The 23876-nt window shown below is 40.4% G+C and overlaps 1 long non-coding RNA gene and 1 pseudogene across 2 annotated transcripts; one reads left to right on the top strand and one right to left on the bottom strand.

Moving 5' to 3' along the window:
* Positions 1-1259: 1259 nt before the first annotated feature.
* LOC104657124 lies at positions 1260-22559 on the bottom strand. The gene is made up of 3 exons (XR_004053215.1): positions 22373-22559; positions 13312-13379; positions 1260-1336 (listed from the first exon to the last, which is right to left on the bottom strand). It is a non-coding gene; the product is annotated as an uncharacterized LOC104657124 (long non-coding RNA).
* LOC104657121 lies at positions 6091-7453 on the top strand (annotated as a pseudogene). The gene has a single exon (XR_747233.2). The product of XR_747233.2 is annotated as an immunoglobulin-binding protein 1 pseudogene (transcript).
* Positions 22560-23876: the final 1317 nt, after the last annotated feature.

The raw sequence follows: 23876 nt of genomic DNA, 5'->3' as shown, positions 1-23876 counted from the left end.
ACCTACCTCCTGAAGCTTACTTTTGCCAATTCATCCATCTCAGCCTCCTCCCAGTTCTGTGCCCTTGCTGGAGAGGTGTTGTGATCACTCAGATAAGAAGAGGCACTCTGGCTTTTTGAGTTTGCAGAGTCTTTTCACTGATTCTTTCTCATCTTCATGAGTTTATCTAGCTTCGATCTTTGAGGCTGCTGACCTTTGGATGGGGTTTTCGTGGGGACTATTTTTTGACCTGTTGTTTTTGTTGCCTTCTGTTTGTTTTTCTTTTAACAGTCAAGTCCCTCTTCCATAGGGCTACTGCAGTTTGCTGGGGGTCCACTCCAGACCCTATTCACCTGGGTCCTTCCCACACCTGGAGGTGTCACCCAAGGAGGCTGGAGAACAACAAAGATGGGTGCCTGCTCCTTCCTCTAGGAGCTCTGTCCCAGAAGGGCACCAACCTGATGCCAGCAGAAGTGCTACTGTATAAAGTGTCTGGTGACCCTGTTGAGGGGTCTCACCCAGTCAAGAGGCTTGGGATCAGGGACCCACTTAATGAAGCACTCTGGCTGCCCCTTGGCAGAGGGGGTGCACTATACTGGGGGGAATCCCACTTGTCCAGACTGTCTGGATTCCTCAGAGCCAGCAGGAGGAAAGACTAAGTCTGCTGATCTGTAGAGATCACAGCTACCCCTCCCCACAGGTATTCTGTCCCAGAAAGATCAGAGTTTTGTCAGGAAACCCCTGGCTGGAGTTGCTGAAATTCCTGCAGGGAGGCACGACCCGTTGAGCAGGGATGGATCAGGGTCTAGCCTAAAGAGGCAATCTGGCCACAATCTGCCACAACTGCTGTGCTGTATTATGGGGAATTCCTCCTGGGTCCAAACTGCTCAGTCTCCTCAATTTTCTTAGGCTTCAGTGATGATGGTTGCCCCTCCCCCTGAGAACTGGGTAGGCTTAAACAGTCTCAAGCTGAGCAGCCATAGAGAATCTGCACAGTTCTGTGCTTGGGACCCAAGGCTCTGGTGGCATGGGCTCATGAGGGGATCTCCTGACCTGTGGTTTGCACAGATCATTGGAATAAGCATGGTTTCCAAGGTGGGTAGCAGAATCACTAACGGCCTACCTTGGCTGGAGGTGGGAGCTTCCCTTGCCCCATGTGGCTACCAGGTGGACCATTGCTCTGCCCTCCTTTTCCTCGCTCTCTGTGGGTCATACCAACCACCTAGTCAGTCCCAGTGAGAAAACCTAGATACCTCAGTTGCCAGTGCAGGATTCACTTACCTTTTTCTTCTTAGTAGGAGCCTCCAACTGCAGCTGCTTCTGGTCAGCCATCTTGGTCCCTCCCTCTTACCGATCTCTTAAAAAAACAAACATATGAACCGAAATTTCAGTTAGACACTAGGTCAGAAAGTAAACCTAACTCTGTAAATTAGTTATTTCATCCTCATATGTCCATAAATTTGCACACATACATGCACATTATGTTCAGTAATGTGAGTTCAGATTTCAAAAAAGCAAATCACTTGTCAGGATCTGTGGTTATAAAAACATATGTAATACTTGAGTGTTAAATAAAAATCCTGTTTTGTGGTTATATTTTAATGTAATCTAACTTTTTAAAATGTCAAATGAAACCTATTTTTCCAGTTATAACTCACTAAAGATAGACCAGAGAAGAAACTGCTCATTAACATGTCCACAATCAAATAGAAATTTATTAGTGCCACCCTGTAGTAAACTTCACACCTAATAAAATTTTATTCAAATAAAAAAGCTATTGTGATTTTTTTTTTAATGCAGACAGTTGAAATCAATATTGGTTTAATCAAAAATTCAGTTTTCTAACTTGTAAATATTTTTCTGGATCCCTTATTATATTGAGACTTCTCTGCAAGAAAATTTGATGTCTTTTATGTTTAGGATTCCCAAAAATTGTGCATTTCATATGCTCCATAAATGTTTACTTAATGTGCTTATGATGCATTAATACTTAAATGCAAAACTCTCTTACAGAAATCATCAAGAATAGACACAAAAGTATAGCTGGAAGGTTATTCACTGTAGCTTATTTAAAATAGCAAAAAAAAGTTGGAACCAACATATCTATCCAATAATAAGTTGGTTAGATAATTTGTACCATATACTGGTATAATATACTGTTGTTAAATATGGTATGGTGAAAAATATTTAATGATATTGTTGAAAATACATTATTAAATAAAAATCAAATTATTATACAATATGCATAGTATAATCTCATTCTTGTTTGAGTTATATTTGTTAAACTCCATTTTTATAATCCATATTGCTGTGGTCTCCACAAGAAGACGTGATAGACTCCCTTCATGCCTAAACACCTGACTTGGAGTCACATATAGAGACTAATGATAATGTTACATACACACCAAGAGGATACGCAAACATTTGCTACTTGCATAATGAGGCTTTCTGGGGAGAGCAAGAAAGGCTCCCAAGCAGATTCACAAATGATTTGAGAGAGTAGAGAAAGGAGATCAGCTTAGATTTTATTGCAATGAAGGGGTAAGGCTGGGGTGAAGGCTCCCAGATGTCGGCCAAGGTTTGTGTGTTGTGTACCTCTCACTGGAGCCAGAGGAGGAAGCAACAGGTCTTTCTTACTTGCTTTCCCAAATGCAGGGGAGCAGGGGAAGGGGGAGTGGTGGGGCTTGAAAACTGCCAGCAGTCAAACATCAAAAATGGAGTCTGACTTTTTATTATACATATATAATAATGGATTATATATGAAATATATGTATATAAGTCTAAATATAGATGGTTGAAACCATATACACCAAAATGTTGACTGTAGCTATGTGTAGTTGGATCATTAATGCATTTATTTTCTTTTTTATTAACCATATTTTTAAAATGAACTTCCATTACTTTTACAAATAAAAATTCAAAATGTATTTTTTGTTTTATAAAATAAAATAAACCATGAAAATTAGATTAAAACTCAGAAACTGAGAAAACAGGCCTTACCTGTTTTTTACCAAAAACATTTAAAATCTTCAGAAAATAAAGATACCTACTGCTGGTAAAGATATAGTTAAACCAACATAATAATACTTCTGGTGAATAAATATAAATTGGTACAGGCCTTCCACAAAATAATTTGGTAATACATTATAAGGACTTCAGAAATGTAAAATGTCCATAACCTTTAACACACTAATTTGATTTCTAAAACTAACCTAAGAAAATCATTGTATATACTGATATACAAATATATTCACTTGTTCAACAGAGCTTCTTGAGAGCTTACCATATGCTCAGGCCTTGAGGACACAGCAGTGAACAATAATAGACAGCTACTGTCTGCACACAGCTTTTGGTACAGAAGGGCCATAGAGATACAGCATTGAGTGTGCACTGGTAACGTGCATGGGTCTAGACCCTGGTAGACCTGGGTTCCCAGACTCCTCTGTCTCTTAGGGCTTCCACAATGCTTGTATAAATGGTGTGGTTCACGAACAATATGTGCAGCAGCCCTCCATGGATTCAGTTGAGGATTATATGAGGTGCTAATGGTGTTCAATTCCAAAACCATTTCAAACGTTCTAAAGTCAGTTAATTCTCAACACTTAGCAGAAGTCATTTTCCTGTGTCTTAAAATTGTTATAAACATAACAATTAATGATGGCATATTACTTAACAGAGCAAACAGGTGGTTTAACCATTTCCTTATTTTTAGACATTGTAACACAAGCAGGAAATGAATAATGAAACTCTTTCCTTAAAAAAAGGTATGCAGCCTTGTCTCGTTTTAAACATGCTACAAATAAAAATTCAGAAGTATATAAATAACAAACGGCAAATGACAAATGAATTTTCTTTAAAGTAGCTGCTCTTGTCCGTACTATTTTATTGTAAAAATAATTTCTTGTTATAAAAGTAATACTCAGTCATCAAAGAAAATGTGAAAATTCGAAAAAGGAGAGAAGGCCAGGCACAGTTGCGCACACCTGTAATCCAAGCACCTTGGGTGGCCGAGGCAGGTGGATCATCTGAGGTCAGGAGTTTGAGATCAGCCTGGCCAACAGGTGAAACTCCTTCTCTGCTAAAAATACACAAAATTAGCTGGGTATGGTGACATATGCCTGTAATCCCAGCTACTTGGGAGGCTGAGACAGGAGAATCTCTTGAACCCAGGAGATGGAAGTTGCAGTGAGCTGAGATCATGCCACTGCACTACAGCCTGGGTGACAGAATGTCTCAAAAATAAAAATAAATAAATAAAATAAATAAATATAAATAAATAAATAAGCAAAGAAGAAGAAATTATTCATGAAGCCAGTATCAACCACAGCAACTGGTATAAATTCTTTCCTGATCCTTCCCTATGTGTAGGATTTTGATATCTTTATGTTTGCAGCATATTTTAAATCAGACTACTGGAATACTTTTATCATCATACACTTATTATTTATCTGAAATTAAATAATATATCTTTTGTATGTCTTATAACTGTTATAAACATATTAATTAATGATGACATATTACTTAACAGAGCAAAGAGTTTGCTTAGTCATTTCCTAACTGTTAGAGATTTTAAAGTGTGTATGGGTTTATGTCTCTTTAATATTACTTTATTAAATGTAATAAGCTTGGCATGGTGTACAAGACTGGGAGCTACTTTTCTCTAATCTTGTATATTCCCTCTACTATCAAATCTTGCCAGTTCTACCTCCTAAAAATTTATTTAATCAATACACTACTCACAGTTGTTTCTCATGCCCAAGCTACTAGCTCTCAATTGCCTTTCAGTAGACTCCTTATTTCCATCTCTTGTCTCTCAATCACTTTGTAGCCAGAACGATCCCTTCAGAACTCACATCTGATCATATAATTCATCTGCTTTTACTTTTCTTTAGTCACTTTTTATTTGTATTCAAAGTAAAGTACAAAATCAGAACCACGATCTTTGAAGTTCTCTCCCCTCTGGCTCCCGCCTATCTCTCCAGGCTCATCTCCTATCCTCCTTTCTCTGCAGGTCACCATTCTGGACTTCTCAGTTCCTGCATCCCAACAGCATATCCCTCCAGGGGTTAAAATGTGCAGTGTAGTCTTTTCTAATGGAAACCTTTTATTTTTTTCCAGAACAAATTATATTCACCCTGAAGATCTTGATTTCAACATCACTTCTGCTGAAAGACCATCCTCATCCCCTTCAGAACAGGGTAGGACCCCCAGTTATAAATTTTCTAAGCTCTCTGAGCATTTCCTTTTGATGCAGGACAGAGAAGCCCCAACACTGGGGCTTAACCCAGGAGGGTTCTTAGCTTCTCCCAGGAAATAATTCAAGGGAAAGCCAGTGGTGTTAGACAGCAATCTTTTATTGAACAGTTGCAGAGCAGGGCTAACACATAGGCAGTGTGTCCAGAGTCAGCAATGCATGGGCTCCTGTCAGTTGTATTTATATTCATGTAAACCCAATTTCAATTACATGCAAATTAAGGAGTGGGTCGATGTAAATTGAGGGATGGGTAAATTAAAACTTCCTAGAAAGGGGTGGTAACTTCTGAGTCATTGCCATGGAAATGAGTGGTCACTTTCCAGTCATTGTGATGGCACTGGTGGAAGTATCTTATGCCAATAAGCAATGAGAGCAGCTAGGGATGGCTTTTGTTGTCATCTGCTGGTTCCTGACAGTTTCTTCACTTTATCCTGTCTGGATCAGATCCTGTTTTGGTCAGCAGGGTTGTGACCAGAAAAAAAGTCCTGCCAGTCTCCTACTTCACTTTCATAATGTTCATCAATTCTCTAGTAACAATAAGCATGTTGTTAGGGCCTCAGAAACATGATGCAAAGTGAAGCCTGGTGATTTAAAGTATAGGCTCTGGACCCTAGACAACTCACCTGACTTCCCTATACCCAAGTTTCTTCATCTTTCTTTCTTTTTTTTTTTTTTTTTTTGTAGCTCTCTACAAAAGGAGGAAATTACTTCATCTTTAAAGTAGGATACTGACAGTATCTGTTTCATAGGGTTGTTATAAACACGTAGATATAATCTCTTCTTGCTCTTGCAAAGTGATTTACTATATTTCGAAGGTGCTAGTAGTTTATGTCTAGTAAAGAATGATGCTTCCTCTCCCCAAGATGGCTGCTGAGGACGAGTTACAGCTGCCGCGGCTCCCCGAGCTGTTCGAAACGGGCAAACAGTTACTGGACGAAGTAGAAGTAGCGACTGAACCTGCCGGTTCCCGGATAGTCCAGGAGAAGGTGTTCAAGGGCCTGGACCTCCTTGAGAAGGCTGCCGAAATGTTATCGCAGCTAGACTTGTTCAGCCGAAATGAAGATTTGGAAGAGATTGCTTCCACCGACCTGAAGTACCTGTTGGTGCCAGCGTTTCAAGGAGCCCTCACCATGAAACAAGTCAACCCCAGCAAGCGTCTAGATCATTTGCAGCGGGCTCGAGAACACTTTATGAACTACTTAACTCAGTGCCATTGCTACCATGTGGCAGAGTTTGAGCTGCCCAAAACCAAGAACAACTCAGCTGAAAATCACACTGCCAATTCTTCCATGGCTTATCCTAGCCTCGTTGCTATGGCATCTCAAAGACAGGCTAAAATAAAGAGATACAAGCAGAAGAAGGAGTTGGAGCATAGGTTGTCTGCAATGAAATCTGCTGTGGAAAGTGGTCAAGCAGATGATGAGCGTGTTCGTGAATATTATCATCTTCACCTTCAGAGGTGGATTGATATCAGCTTAGAAGAGATTGAGAGCATTGACCAGGAAATAAAGATCCTGAGAGAAAGAGACTCTTCAAGAGAGGCATCAACTTCTAACTCATTTCGCCAAGAGAGGCCTCCAGTGAAACCCTTTATTCTCACTCGGAACACAGCCCAAGCCAAAGTATTTGGAGCTGGTTATCCAAGTCTGGCAACTATGACGGTGAGTGACTGGTATGAGCAACATCGGAAATACGGAGCATTACCGGATCAGGGAATAGCCAAGGCAACACCAGAGGAATTCAGAAAAGCAGCTCAGCAACAGGAAGAACAAGAAGAAAAGGAGGAAGACGATGATGAACAAACACTCCACAGAGCCCGGGAGTGGGATGACTGGAAGGACACCCATCCTAGAGGCTATGGCAACCGACAGAACATGGGCTGATCTTCCCACAACACGACAGGACTGCAGGGTGCACAACTCCCCCCCCAAGAAAAACCATGCAGTCCTCCCCTCCCTGGGCTCCCGCTTCAGCTCTGTACAACGAAGGCAAAGATGCTAAATCTTGCTTTGCATTCAATAAAGTGTCAAGTGATTAAGTGTGTATTTGTACCCTAGATGATGTGAGCCAGCAGTCTTGTTTTGGCATCATTTTCATCACGTTGTATTCCAGTTTCTTAAGTGGAGAGAAAAGAGTGCTGAGAAATAGCTCTGTATAATCTATGGCTATCCGAATTCTCTGAAAAAACAATAAAAGCCCCCTCTACTACATGAGCCTGTACAGAAAAAAAAAAAAAAAAAAAAAAAAAAAAAGAATGATGCTTCCTATCAAGCCAAAGTTAAGAAAATATATGAGCTTTGTAGTGTTCTCTCTTATAATCATGAGGTAAGCAGGCATGTTTTCCCAGGCTAAGGGCCAAAGCACTGGAGAGGACCTTTTTATAAAGGATGATCTCTGTATTGCCTCAAAAAGGAGGGCACATGGCTAGAGTTATGGAAAACAGGTAAAAGCCCCTGGCAATTTCTAAGCCACCGTAGCATCACCTGATGCTGCTTGGATACAGCCATTCATAAAAACTGCATATCACCTTATCAAGCCATTATAGCTGCCAAGGACATTTTCTGCTACTCTACATTGACTGATTGCTGTGGATTGCCTGTCCACAGCACTCAAAGTCAAAAAGCAAGTTCCCTACCAAAAATTAAAGCTGAAACTGCTCCATCCTTAAGTCACCAATATGGAATTTTAAGGAGTGTTATTATTTTGACAAGTATATTTTATGTTGTCTTCAGTTACTATCACAACAGGAAATAGAACTTCAGCTATTAAATTCTGCATTCCCAGGCAGGTTCCTACTTCTCCTCTGTGTTTAAGGTGTTACTGTTTCCACATTTGCTTTTTATGAGCAAATTAAAATCTCTGAGGGTTATTTTCCTTTCCATAAGGCAAAAATGGGCCCACGTTGTAATTCCACTGGATAAGATTTAGCATTTTTGTCAACACATTGTGATGATTAAAGCAGAAGTCTGCCACATGCTAACGAACACCATATTTAAAATAAACCAACAGGCAGCTATGGCAGTGAAATCACTCATCCAGTTACTATGTCGGTAGTGTAAAAACAAGAACCTCTTTTTAGAAGAAAGGTAAAGATAAACTCAAAATACACTATCTACACAGCAACAGAACAACTCTACAATGCTATCTCCAGAACAATTTTCACAAATCATAAATCTAAACCTTCTGCATTAACAGCACATTTAGCAGGCCCCTGTGAAGGAGGACAATGGCTTTAGAAAGATAAATTAATTAGCAGAACACTTGTGTCTACACGCAAACAAATTAGTGTTTTGTGCACCTGACAGCTCGTATCAACATTGCAAATATCCATGACCAGTAAGAACTGTGTTTGGATTTCATAGGTTGAATTTTCCACCTCTTGCATTTCACTGGGAGCTAAAGATGGTGCTAAAGAAACAGCTCCAAGGAAAAGTATGACACTTGCCTTTAACATTTAGCATTTCAAACTGAAGCGTTAACAAAAGTATTTATTAACTTCATTTCTCTTTGTCTTGTGACACATAGAATGTATCACTTGCAGCAAAATCCATCAGATGGAAGCAAATCAAGGTAAGATGAGAAAGGTGGATAATGGATTGTGCTAAATAATTTTATGATTTATAAGAAGCACAATTTCAGCTTAATTTTCTGTGTGAATTAGAAATGTCTAGAGTTATTTTAAACATTGCTTTCAGTGAAACAATACATCTTGAATACCATCCACATAGGTGGTTTATAGACATAAATTGTTAACCAGTAAAGGCAGCTGACATACCAGATTTTATAGAATAAAGTAACAAGAGACCAGAAAGGGATTTCTAGAGCTCAGTCCTAAGAGTTATCTATTAATTACACCAAATTAAATGATCATAATTGTATAGTACATGGCAGGATGGCTTCTTGCTTAGGAGCATATAATATAAATGTCAATAACATCTCCCATGACATTATCTACAGTGACAACTGTTGTATTCAAATCCATGCCAGCCTTTCTGGCCATCTTATGAAGGGCAGCAGCATACTTGGGGACTCAGTGCCGCTGCACTGCTAAGAGCTTACACGCCTGCCAGAAGAGAACCACCAAAGAGCAATCACCCTGATTGGAGCTCACCCTGATGGGAGCTCAGTCACCAGTTTACACTCAGTAAACTGCTTTTTCTTCCCAATTTTTTTTTTTTCCTTTTGGAGGGAAAACACTAAAGGCAATGACATCCACATATGTTGAAGTGGCTACAGCCACTTCTGGTGTTGATGATCATTAGATGCATGGCTAGTAAATAATATAAATAGTGATATAAAGGTTGTGTCCTAATAAAAATATCTGTGGGCTATTAAAGAAATTATTAACTTTAATTTTAAAAACTGTCTGGATTTTCTAAATAATCCTCTGGGGCTGACGGATACAGTCAATTACATTTCAGAAAATCTAATCTTACAGTGGTCTCTGAGAGTGATTTGGGAGACAGGCCATTTGGAATACAATAGAGAAACGAAAGTTAGAGATTAAAAATTCCTGATATTCTATACTAAGCAGGACTTTAATGATCACCTAATTCAGCAGTCCTTAACTTTTTAGGAGGCATTATCACTTTAGGGGATCTGATCAAAGCTATAGACCTTCTCCCTAGAGGGAAAATCTTTAGACATCTCAGAATCCCTGAAGCTCATCCTTGGACATCAATTTAAGAAACTTCATTTATAGATGAAGAAATTAAGGAGAAGAGAGACGAAGTGACTCATCCAGGGTCATGCAGCTTGTTAGTGACAGAGGCGAGATGGAAAGCCTGCTTTTCCTACTCCTTGTCTGCTGTCATCTGCTGCATCAGGCTCTATGTGGACTTAAATGTTCTACTAAACCACTCCTATCAACTGGCCAAAGAACAGTTACTAAGTGTCTATAATTAGAATTTATACTCACTAGTCCTCTTTCTAACCAAATACAAAATCTTCTTCTCTGTGTTTATTCTCTTGAACCTATTCAGGTCCATGTGAACTCGCTCTATCCTCCTAGCCTCCTCCCCCAGCACCACCACTTTCTTAAAACTCCCTCCTTCCAGGGTTCCTGTGATCATTCAGATTCTTCCCACTTCTTCCAGGGTTCACCTCCCTCCCTTCATGTGTGTGTGTGTTTTTAAGAGACAAAGTCTTGCTCTGTCACCCAGGCTGGAGTGCAGTCATACAATCCTAGCTCACTGCAGCCTCAAACTCCTGGACTCATGAGATCCTCCCACCTCAGCCTCTCTAGCAGCCGGGACTATAGGCATGCACCACAGTTCCAGCTAAGTTTTTCATTTTGTGTAGAGAAGGGGTCTTGCTATGTTTCCCAGGCTGGTCTTGAACTCCTAGGCTCAAGCGATCAGCCTGCCTCCACCCCCGAAAGTGTTGGGATTACAGGCACGAGCCCCTGCACCTGGTATCCTCTCCCATTTGTTATCTCCTTAGCTACTACCATTTCTCCTCTCTCCAGGGGTTCCCTAAAGCTCAATCCTACTCTCCTTTATATCCATTCTCAACCTTCTCACTGTTACTTCTATTGAATAGAACTTCTGTGAAAATTGTTAGTACCCAAAATGGAGTCACTTACGTCAAACCCTAATAAAATGCAGTGGGAGGCCACGAAGGAAGGGCCCTAACACATGTGTGCCTGCACCAGGGACTGCCAGAAACGACTTTCTCAACTGGAAATTTCGAGTTAAGCCACTTCTATGAAAACTTTCTCCTACCAACAGCCAGTACCACCAATAAGCAAATGTGACTGCATGTAACAAGACCCTGTAGTCAGTGCTCTTTATTTCAAAACAGGTACATGGATATCTCTTCGCCTTTAAAAGCTTCCTTTTTTCCCAACTCCCTCGGATACCCTTATGGTCCTCCATAGCAGGCATATATTATGTATTATGTTGATTGCAGTTCCTTGCTATTCCCTAATAAGCTTGAGAATTAATCCCTGTTGCTCAGTTTAGGTTGACACCATTCTCACCCTGTTTACAGAAATACTTCCCAATAATAGTTTCAACAGGTACCTCTATTGAACATAATTTCCTCCCCCTAACCTGTTCCTATTTCCACACTCTCATCTATGAGGCACTGGTGACTTGAACACGGCTTGTGCCCTGTATTGTCCAGCTCTATATTTGGCACATCCATACATAGCAAGTATAAATGTGGATTAACTGACATGTGAAGGTTTTCTCACATCTCAGTGAAGAGAGCATACAAATAGAAAAAAAAGTGAAAGATAGTATATAAATAGAAAATTTAGCAACAGTTCTGGTGATGTTACAAGAAGTTTTGCAAATTTAACAAAATTTACTTTTTCAAATGAAGCTTTGCTTTCTTTTTTTGCAAGATATTATAACTAGCTTTATTCTTTTTTCTGGGCAAGTGATTTCTTAAAAGAGGGTACAGCTCCCCCTCATGGATGATAACGATATTTTAAAGATGGCCCTTCCAACTCTATGGTGCATTCTGAAATGTGTCATTAATAAAACTAAGTCATACATAGCAACAACATCCAGACTGTTAATTATTCAAAGCTCCTCATGTAGATCTAAAGCAACAGCACGTTCTAAGGAATTGATCCTTCTTAAGCAGAAGTATATTTTCAATAATTCAAAAGGAGATATTCAGTAACATCATTTGATATTCAGTACTCAATTACAAAAGACTTTCTTCATTAGCTCAATAAATCAAACCACTGTGATAATGAGGCCAGAGTCCTGGATTTGGTTCTAGTTTGGGAAGCTGCTTTGATTGGTTCCATAGCCTCAAGTTTCACACTAACTCCCGGGAGTCATCATAAAATGATTTGTCCTGAGTCACAGGATATCCCGAGTGCCAGAGAGCAAACAAACAGTTCAGTTCTAACTTTCTCTGACTGGGAATCACCCCCCAAAATGCTGGGGCATTAAAAGTGGCTTTATATTTCTAAAAATTCTTTCACATAATGGCAACTGCCTTCTTGCATCAGAACCACAGGGTGGCTAATAAACCCTTATTCTCTTGAACCTATTCAGGTCCATGTGAACTCGCTCTATCCTCCTAGTCTCCTCCCCCAGCACCACCACTTTCTTAAAACTCCCTCCTTCCAGGGTTCCTGTGATCATTCAGATTCTTCCCACTTCTTCCAGGGTTCACCTCCCTCCCTTCATGTGTGACGGAGTGAGACGGAGTCTCACTCTGTTGCCCAGGCTGGAGTGCAGTGGCACAATCTCGGCTCACTTCAAGCTCTGCCTCCCAGTTCACACCATTCTCCTGCCTCAGCCTCCTGAGTAGCTGGGACTACAGGCGCCCGCCACCACGCCTGGCTAATTTTTTTTATTCTTTTTATTTTTTTAGTAGAGACGGGGTTTCACCGTGTTAGCCAGGATGGTCTCGATTTCCTGACCTTGTGATCCTCCTGCCTTGGCCTCCCAAAGTGCTGGGATTACAGGCGTGAGTCACCGCACCCGGCCAATAAAGCCCTTTTAAAAAAATTTCTACTTTAAGTTCCAGGATACATGTGCGGAACATACAGGTTTGTCACATAGGTATACCTGTGCCATTGTGGTTTGCTGCACCTATTGACATGACCTCTAAGTTCCCTCCCCTTGCCCCTTCCCCAACAATAGGCCCTAGCATGTGTCATTTCCCTCCCTGTGTCCATGTGTTTTCATTGTTCAACTCCCACTTATGAGTGAGAACACACTGTGTTTGGTTTTCTGTTCCTGTGTTAGTTTGCTGAGGATGATGGCTTCCAGCTTCATCCATGTCCCTGCAAATGACATGATCTCATTCCTTTTTATGGCTGCATAGTATTCCATGGTATATATGTACCACATTTTCTTTATCCAGTCTATCATTGATGGGCATTTGGGTTGGTTCCATGACTTTGCCATTGTAAATAGTGCCAAAATAAACATATGTGTGCATGTGTCTATTAAAGGCCTTTTAAATGTTTATCAGGTTATTTACTTTTTGTGACTGTATAAGTCAGACAGTTTTACTAAGTGTGTGTGTGATTCCATCTTAAAATTTGACATTCCACTGAATACAAAAAAATTAAGATAATCTACATGACAAAATACTTTTCAAATTACCTTTTTATTTGGTCTTTTATATCTGGAGCCATGGCAGTCTGTATAAAATCAGGAGCATAGCCCAGGTCCTAAAATATAAAAAGAAATGTATTATTCACTATTAGATATATTTGGCTATCAAAGGCAGTAATGCAGACTAGTCAACCTTTAATTGTTTCCAAGGCTATAATGAACATTAAGAAATTGTAATATTTATGTTGCTTGATGTGAACTAATCCCATGTGAATCTGAAATATAATCAATTGATGGAAAGATCTAGTATTATGTTCAAGACACATTAAACTTTTATTATCACCAAAGTGAAAAAATTGGGCTTTAAAACAACTAAATAAAATAACCACTTCTCTTTTGTGATCTATGAGCAGCTTTTTTGTTCACTCGTTTTTGAGGTAGGGTCTCTCTGTGTCACCCAGGAGGGAGTGCAGTGGCACAAGCACAGCTCATTGCAGCCCCAACCTCCCAGGCTCAAGCGATCCTCCCGCCTCATTTTTTTAAAAAATTGTTTTGTAGAGACAGGGTCTCACTATGTTGCCCAGGCTGCTCTTGAACTCCTAGGCTCAAGTGATCCTCCCACCTCAGCTTCCCAAAGTGCTGGGATTACAGGCCTGAGCCATCACACCCAACTAGCCGCAGTTTTAACTCCAAAGTTTCACTAAAACCTAAAGTTACCAACATTATAAATACCCTAAACATTTATCACTAAAAGCCTACACTATTCCTTAGAGAAACCAGTGATTTCACATTTAGTTGATAGATTATAGAAACAGATACAGAAAACCGAAAGGGTGGATTGGAGTAAGAGTCACCATAGGTGATGCAGCTATTCAAAAGCACCTCCTTTGTGATCAAACTGCCCTTTAAAGCACAAACTAGATAATTAACCTAGATATGTTACGATGGGGACTTTTTAAATTAATTTCACCAAATCAAAGCAGCTTCTTACATAGACTAAAAATCACAAAGTTGATGCTATAGCTGTAATAATATATATTCTCTAACAAGCTAAATAATTGGAATGGTTCTCTGGTCTAAATGGAATTTCTGCTGGGATATTCCATGCCTCAGGCCAATTTCTAGGCCTTAAATATTAAAATAAGACAATTTAATCCATCTGTAGCAACTGAAATATTTCAAAATTAAGACTAAGACATTTATCAGGTACTATATGTGACAGCATAAATAGTTCTCCATGGTACTAAGGTTTTCCATAAATAAAATTTTAATGGCTATGTAAGATTTTATTGCCTGACTCTCTCCTCATTTATTTAACCATTTCCTTATTGTTAAGCATTTAGGTCTTTCCTTTTGTGTGTGTGTTATAAATAAGGCTACCATATCCATCTCTGTGAACAAAAGTTCTATAATTAGCTGTATTTCCTTAAGATATTCTGATATAAAGATCATAAATAACCAAACTACTTACCTTTTTTCTAACAACAATAGCACTTAATATTTTTAAAGTTTTACAATAAATCACTGACATAAACACCGCCTTGTATAATTAGCCTTTAAGGTATTGTCTTTAAGGTCTAGCCTTAGCGGTATGGCTGGGGGCTATTAAGGTGACTACAATTGTTAACTTATAGGCGATTTTACTTTTGTAGCAGTTAGCAGGAACAGTTTATCTCTGAGAGATAATAAAAAATCAAATAGGCTGGCCAAGGCAGGCGGATTGCTTGAGCCCAGGAATTAGAGACCAGCCTGGGGAAATATAGAAAGAATCCATCTCTACAAAAAAAAAAAAAAAAAAAATTAGCCAGGTGTGGTGGTTCATAACTGTAGTCCCAGCTACTCAGGTGGCTGAGGTGGGAGGATCGCCTGGGAGGTAGAGTCTGCAGTGAGTTGAGATAGCACCAGTGCACTCCAGCTTGAGTGACACAATAAGATTTTGTATCAAAAAAAAAAAAACAAAAAACAAAACAAAAGAAAAGAAAAGAATCTAGCTTCTTTCCATACAGTAGTTGTCTTAGTCCGTTTTTACGCTACTGTAAAGATGCTCTGTGAGATTGGGTAATTTGTAAACAAAGGAGGTTTAATTGACTCACATTTCCACATGGCTGGGGAGGGCTCAAGAAACTTACAATCATGGTGGAAGGCAAAGATGAAGCAAGACATGTCTTATATGGTGGGAGGAAAGAGAGAAAAGAAGAGAAGGGGGAAACACCCCACACTTATCAAACAACCAGATCTCCCTCACTATCAAGAGAACAGTATGGGAGAAATCACCCCGGTGATCCAATCACCTCCCACCAGGTCCCTTCCTGGACGCATGTGGGGATTATAATTCGAGATGCCATTTGGTTGGGGACACAAAGCCAAACCATATCAGAAGCTGAGGAACTGGAAGAAAAACACAAAGTGTATTTTACTTTTTAAAATTTAAATTTAACAATGAATTAATCAAAGTTGAAATAATGTATGAGTAAAATATTATTTTACAGTACCTTATCCAAATACAGAAGTTGTAGATATATCCCTATTCATTTGGAGGTACTTCCTGGCAACCCTCTCTATCTTAATGAGTTGTCACTGTACTTTACATTTCAACCATTGGCGTATTAGAGTGGTAATCCATATACTTAATCATGCTGACAAAAAGTAAATTACTATATGGTAACAGACAAGTAAGGACAATACAGCAGTGGTGACAGATTTCCCTATTCCTGGTGCTCTCCAGGAATTATTTCCTTCCAATGGCAAAAGTCTCATTTTAAAACAAATCATATATTTCCTTTACCCAATGGACAATTGTCTTTGCTATTCCAAGTTCATAATTAATTAAGGCAAAAATTGATCCTGCTTATTGACATATGATGTAAATATGAGGGGTCAATAGCATCCTCAAAGGAAAGATTTGCTGTTACCAAACTCCCAGTTTTCCATAATCCTAAAATAACTGGTTTTCTTCAAGTTACTTCCTTACTAAAAAATGTTATGCAAAGGCAGTTTCAAGAGTACAAAAAAAGGGCTATAAAAGCCTAAAGAAAAAGTAACATCACAAGACAGTGTTTTCTTCTAAAACAGCATTTTTAAAGGTAGGAGCTTTGTCTTGACGTGTGTGTCCCCAGCCTCTTTCACTGTACCTGATGAGCACTTAGCAGATGTTGGCTGAATGATGGTTGAATTAATAGGAAAGCATATTTTAAAACAGCTCTTCACCTTAAGTTTCTTGATTTCATATCTCTCACTTCTCATAAGCTCTCATGGCATACTCCAAGATTCCTTGTCTCTAATTTCTTATTAACTACCAAAGAATCTTTTATTTTGAAATGTTGGAATTCCTAAAACCTACCAGAAAGATTTTAGGTAAAGATTTACCAAAGATGGAAATATTTTCCACTAGGTCGGAGGCATTGGCATAGCAGTCTTACGTAAATACATAAAATAAATGCAGCATTAAAAGTATTTTTTAATTACTAAAATATACATTTACACATTTTTTCTGTATAATGCAACCACAATACCCTATAAGACGGATGGTTTTTACAATCATAAAAGAGTAAACTCAGACATGATGTAATATGCATATGGAAAACCATTAAGATATAATAAGGGAAATACTGAAAGATAAATGGTCCAGTGATGAATTATACATTATTTCTCATGTATAATGATAACTTAAAAATAGCTCATCTGTTTTTAGAGCACTTGAACTCAGAAAAATCAACAGCAACTATTTCACAATGAGATGCAATACCCTCCAGTGAAACTCTGACAATCTCCAACTAAGCAATTCTACAAACTGCACGCAAAACAGTAACTTTTCCTCAAAGGCTTCAGCGAAGGAAGAAGAATTTCACTTTGGGATTTGACATTCAGATGTTTAGTAAAAGGGATGCAAGTGCGAAATTCAAACAGGGCACAACCAGCAGTTGTGTCAGTGATCGTGGGAATATTGTGGAAAGGAAGAAAAGAAAGACAAGAACAAATGGATGCCACAAAAATCAGACAAAGCTGGCTTTGTGAATGATGGATAATTCAAATGACTGCTGTAGGTTCCAGAAACAATGTAAAATCCGAGATGAAGATGTAAACTGCACTGCAAATTAGTGTCATGTATTTTTAAATGTTTTCATGCTCAGATTCTTAAATCATATCTACCAGTGTCTCAACAGTCCGGAAGCAAATGGAGTCGTCCATGAAATCTGCTTTCTTCAGGAAAGGTATTTGAATAAGTTGAAGACACCGTGGAAAACTCAAAAAGCAGTCAAATGGGCTGTCAGTCTTCCTTCCCTTCAGTGTGCAAGAATTGGCAAGCAGTCCAAAGCCAAGCCATTAAGGTTCAAGGATACAGCAGCAGCACAGGTCTAGCTAGACAACCCTCTCCCAAGGGCTGCACTGTGCCCTCCCTAAAGCAAGTCATTTTCTACAAAGGATGGAGCCCTGGGGAGCACAGCTGAACTCTGTCTCACTCCAACTGTGAGGTTGAAGGTTTCTAAAGAATTCAATGAACGAATGTGCTTATATGCTGTGTTCATCAGAGCTTTAAAAAATAAAGATGAGAAGATAACAGAAGTAATCATCTTAAAGTATTTCTCTATGGTTTATATTTACACCAGCCATGGATTTTAAAAAGGTAAAAATTGTGTTAATTTTGGTATAAATCTGGAAACAAAAATATACCAAGACAGTATCCCGGGTTCAGAAAATAGGTCGTATTCTAGTTTGTACTCCCAAGATTCAGCACAGTGCTCAAGAAATATTTATTGCCAAGTAAATGTGAGGCCAAAACAATATCTACGTATTTCAAATTATGTAGTTGTATCTGAATTCCTGGTGAATAAATGTGAGGCAATGAATATTCCTGGAGAATAAATCTTTGTACAGTTGATAATACTGTGCCAGGCAAGGATGAATAAATCCTGGTCCCAGTCCTAAGAGTGCTTACAAGGCTGTTTTACTTGATAGGGAAATTAAGGCATTTACCGGCCACAGCCAACTTCTTCATTGAAGAATTTCTTTTAACTTCAAGTGTACTGTCTCACGGTCAAGCAAGCTGTTCTGCTATCCAGATCTAGAACAACTCTACCCTGGTTGAGCCCTCATACGTGGGGATCATCTTCTGGTGACCTTGCACCATTTTCTCCTTAACCTCCACGTCTGGAAGAAACACAACAGTATTTGGGGAGGTGGGGCTGCTGGGGAGGCAGCTGGTGAGAAGGGTTTGGGGAGCAGGTGGACATAAGATAGATCAGCAATGTATCTGGGTTCTTTAAGTCCTGTTTTGAGCCTGTGTGGTCATTGGGGAAGGGATTGCAAACCAGGGAAAGGGTACATCACAACCAAGACAAGACGACTTGGGTTCTGAAGCTGTCTGCATTTACCTAGGAGTCCTGTAGTCTATGATTCTTAAACTTCCACAAACAAGAATACAGAACTGAACCTGGATTTCAGGGACCCTCAACTCACAACTCTTTGTGTCCTAAGGCTTCAAATCTAACTCAGAGTCTAAAGAATATGGCCTATACCTTGAAGTTTTTGTGGAAAACCTCAAGATGAAAAGGGGAATCAGCATAGCATTTATCTGCCTTCCTGCTGTCTTCAAACCGTGGCAGTTAAAAGCTCACACGTACCTATATGCTAGCTGACCTCCTTCCTGTCCTCAAAGAGCCTGAACTGTATACCCCTTGTAAAGCTAGGCTAGACTACAGCAAGAGACTATGAGTACCCTGAAAATAAGGACACACTATATTTCCTTTGAATCCCCAAAACATAGCAATGTGTGCTGAACTAAAATAGACCAGTCAGTACTCATCTAGCAGGACCATGCTGAGGAAGTGGTGACTGGCAGCTTGTCACCAGCTAATTATTTGGGTTTCATGTGAGTATGTTAAGTGGCTGAATTTGTGCACATGTTTTTTTTGACAGATTGAGATAATAAGATAAGATACAATAAGATAATGTATTGCCTTCTCAGGCACAACAGGACTACAGAAAATTATGCAGAAACAATAGGAAGTCAGACATTCAGTTCCATTAGAATGTGTAAATGTGGGTATAGATCCTAGCCATTATTCATTTTCTAATTTTCAGTATGCTACAAGCACTGAAACCATTCACCCTGAAATGCTTTGCACAGTACATTTCACACAACTATCCCCAGTAATATTAGTTCTATACATATAAATGTGGCTTTGTAGCTTACAAAATAGATTCACACATATATTCTCAAAACTGTTCATTTTCTAGCCTCCTCATAGCTGAGTCATTTATGAATATTTTTGTTCCACCTTATGCCTAAAATAAACCTTCAAGATACTATATCTATCACAAAAGTGTGGAAAATGGACCTTCTGAGTTCACACTACCAGTGAGTGTGCAATCATGACTGGAAATCAGGTTTCACTAATTGTAAAGCCAAGGTTTTTTCCAGTATACAAACTGGCCTCACAATGTGATCTTCACTTTGGCCCTATGGTATATTATGAATATAATTTATTCAGTAAGGATACATTGGTAATCTTGCACACCAAGCACTGTTCTAGGCACTGGAGACAATGCAGTGATCAAAATGGACGCAATCTCTGCCCTCTTTGGAGTTCACTTTCTGGAGTGTAGGTAGGAAAAGAAACAACAACAAAATATTTGTCAGCTGTCAAGTACTGTGGAGAAAACTTAAGCCAGGTAAGGGGTTAGGAAGTACCAAGAAGGCTGGGCACAGTGTCTCTCACACCTGTAATCTCAACACTTTTGGAGGCCAAGTGGGAGGATCACTTGAGCCCAGGAGGTTGAGACCAGCCTGAGCAACATAGCAAGACAAAATCTCTACCCAGAAAAAAAAGGAAAGAAAAGAAAAAAATCTTAAAATTAGCCAAGTGTGGTGGCATACACCTGTAGTCCCAGCTACTTGGGAGACTGAGGCAGGAGGATTGCTTTAGACAGGAGTTTGAGGCTGCCTTGAACTATGTTCATGCTATTGCACTCCAGCCTGGGTGACAAAGCAAGACCCCGTCTCAGTTAAAAAAATAATACCAAGAAGAATCCCATAGAATTGTAGCTATTGGATGTAGATTGGTCAGGGGACAGCGTCTTTGATAAGATAGTATTTGAATGAGTAGAGACCTTAAGGAAGTGAAGTGCTTGCCACGCACTCTTTGTGGAAAGAGTGTTCCACATGACGTGCCTTCAGTGTTGGTGAGCAAAGGAGAGAGTAGAAAGAGATAAGACCAGAAAGGAAGATGAAACTAAATCACAGTCTTGCAGATCTCTAAATGAGATAAACCATTGGGAAGTTTTCATCCAATGAGGGACATGATTCTCCTGCATGGGTACTCTTGCAGCTGTGTGGAGAAAAAAAACTCTGGGAGTGCGAGAGAGCAACTAGGATGACTAGATCAGAGGCTACTGATATAGATCAACAAGGGAGATGGTGGCGTGGACTAGGATGATGGTGGACGTCAAGTTTGACTGCAAAGATTTTGGCTTGAGCATGGAAAGATAGGGATTCCATTTAATGAGGTGAACAAGACTTGGGAAGAATCAGATTTGGGGTAAAGACCAGGAGTTCCGTTTTGAACATGTCACTTTTGATATGCCTATGAAGATGTCAAGAAGGCAGTTGGATACCTGAGTATGGATTTTAGAGGTGGACAAATCCATGTTGGAGGCATAAGTGTGGGATTCTTCCAAGGTGGTGATGTTAAATATCATAGATGGAGAGCACTTAGAGAGGACAGAGTCAGAGAAGAGGCCTAGTACACATCAAACTTTAGCTTTTAGAGTTGAGGAGGAACCAGTCAAGGAGACTGAGAAGTAGTGGGCAAGGAGGAAGGAGGAAAACCTCATGAGACTTCAAGAAAAAAGCATTTCAAGGAGACAATGATCACTTTGTTTAAATGCCACTGGTAATCGAGGAAGAAGACAGCCAAGAATCGAAGACTGAATTTAGCAGTCACAGGACAATGGATGGAGGTTAGTGGTCCCAGATTCCCTGAAATGAGAAAACCAAGGTTCCGAGAAGTTAAATAAATTGAACAACCAAAATCACATAGCCAATTAGCACCAGAACTGAGTCCAGAACTAAACACTGAACACAGGCCATCTGAATCCTGTTTCCTGAATCCCAGACCAGGACTTTCCTTCAATAACATGATGTCATCCTTCTCACGGTAACTGTGATTCATTAGGGGGACTGGAAAAGAATATTAAGACTTTAAACAAAAGGAATAAACTTCAGTAGCAGAATGTCAACGGCAGACAATGCTCAAAGACCCTCAAATCAAATGAAACAGGCAGCCACGGCAACCAGGGCATGCCCAAGTGTCAAAACACACGTCAACACACAAAAAAGTTTACGGCCCCTCAAAAGAAATGATCTATTCATTCTATTTTACTAGATGGTTTCTACATAAATACCCGAGGCCTGATTACCTTCACTTGGTTTCTTTACTAAGTTGCCAAAAATGGGGTAGGGGAGGATTTTAGTAAATCAAACTAATGTTTAGGCAGAAAAAAGGCACAAGAAAGCCCTAAACAATTTAAGTATTAAAAACTAGTTTTAATCGTCCCTACTGCTGCCCTCAAATCCACAACCATCACCAAACTAAGAGGCGCTATGATTGCAAGAGCCGACTCTGTTGCAAACCTCTGCTGGACGGTTTTGCAGACTAGGAAGTGAAGATTTCCAGTGGGAGGAAGAGCGAAGAAGAGGACATAGACAAGCTAGCAAAGGGAAGGTGCAGAATAGGAAAGTTACGAGGACAGGGCAGGGAGGGACTGTCACAGGGGAGGGAGAAGAAGGAAGGCAGCCACTTTCCCAGGGAGAAGTTGTTTCCAGGGAGAAGTTGAGCAAAGAGTTGGCACCGGGCCCTCTCTACCTCTGAAGAGAAGGAAAAAGCAAAGCTGGTTAGCGTGTTAGAGAAGAGCCCAGCTGGTTCGCGTGGTAGAGAAGAGCCCACTTCCAGAGTCCAAATGGCATCGCCTGGTGTTCGATGTCTGCCTCTGGGGCTGCAACTAACTCCTCACGCCTCCTTTGCCGCCTTTCCTCCCTGGAAAGAGGAAGTGAAAAGGGTCCCTGGGTTCGGGTGGGCATGATCCCGGGACGCAGGCAGCCGGGGGTTACCTGATACCTCCGTGTCTCCCCAGAAGGCGCGGCACCGCCCTCCAGCCCCACCCGGTCACTCCGCGGTCCTCGGGCTCTGGTGTCTGTCCAGTCTCCGGGACCCGACGCCCGAGGCGGCCGTCCGCGAGACCCGGAGCACGAGCCTCACCCTCAACGCTGGGCACTGTTCAAGGCCGCTCGAGGAGCAAGGACACCTACTGGCCGCCCGCTCCTGCGGCGGCTGGGCTGGGGGCCGGAACCCAGGAAACATGGCCCCGCACGCCCCCTACCGGGCGGGTTCCATCTGCGCCCCAGCCGAGTCCGGGACCCGCGTCTTGGCAGCCTCACCTACCTTAAGGTTCCCAGCTCATGTCATCCTGTGAGCAAGTGATTTCAGCAGCCATCACAGCAAAACCTAGTCGAGGGTTGCTGGCTCACAGTTTCTCCACTTTTTTGGAGTTTGTGCCAAATAATTTAAAGACCCTCCCCATCTTTTTCCAAATTCTGGCGTTTGAGAAGGGAAAATTCAAAAAGATGGGGATATAGGAGCCCCTAAGTGCTCTCCCCAGACGCCAGGAAATTGTATTTCTGCTTCTCTAGGACCCTGAAGAACCTGGCTTTCTTGTAATTACAAATGCCTTTCACTGAAAAGTGGCTTCTTTCCTCCTGCTCCCTGCCCTGTGACAGTCAGTCCCTCCCTGTTCTGTCCTGGTAACTTTCCTGCTCTGCGCCTTGTTCCTGTGCTAGCTTATCTATCTCTTTTTCTTCTCTTATCCCGCTCTTCCGCCTTTTTGAAATTTTCACTTCCTACTCTGCAAAACCATCGGAGCAAAGCCTGCTGCGGACATGAGGACCACTGCAAATATTTTTTTCCAGGTTCCGAGATGAATGCAAAAGACTCAGCAGCTGACAGTCTAGTTAATTTTTAGCTGACAAAGAAAGTCTCTCTCTCGCTCTCTCACCTACTATTTGAGTAGTTTTGTTTCCATCAGCGCTCTTGTCTGTCCTTCCAGTCCTTTCATCCTGACTCTCTTCCTGAATTGAACTTAGGGAGGCAAGAGTTTAAATTAGAAGCAGTAAAATTGTATAATAAAAGGAAGAAAACAAACCAGGCCTTGCTTCTTAATAGGATGACTAATACAGTTTATGGATTATCTTGGTAGTTACATGACTAATAATAACCGTTAACATTTATTGAGTTCTTACTGCTGACCAGAAACTGTTTTAAGAGCTTTATTTATAATAATAATAAAATCAGTTCTTATGTAATGTTTTAAATGTTTACATTTATTTACACATTAAACAAAACAACCCTGTAAGATGGGTAATAATATTATCCCCTTTTTACAATTGAGGAAATTGAGACAAAGAAGCAGGTACATTTCCTAAGGTCACACAGCTAGAAGTAAGTTATAAAGCTGGAATTTAAGCCCTGACAGCCTGGCTCCAATGTCCCTATTCTTTTTTTTTTTTTTTTTTTGAGACGGAGTCTCGCTCTGTCACCCAGGCTGGAGTGCAGTGGCCG

This window comes from Rhinopithecus roxellana, chromosome 2 (assembly GCF_007565055.1).
Source record: "Rhinopithecus roxellana isolate Shanxi Qingling chromosome 2, ASM756505v1, whole genome shotgun sequence".
In the NCBI taxonomy this organism is placed as follows: Eukaryota; Metazoa; Chordata; class Mammalia; order Primates; family Cercopithecidae; genus Rhinopithecus; species Rhinopithecus roxellana.
This window is presented reverse-complemented; position numbering and strand designations above follow the sequence as displayed.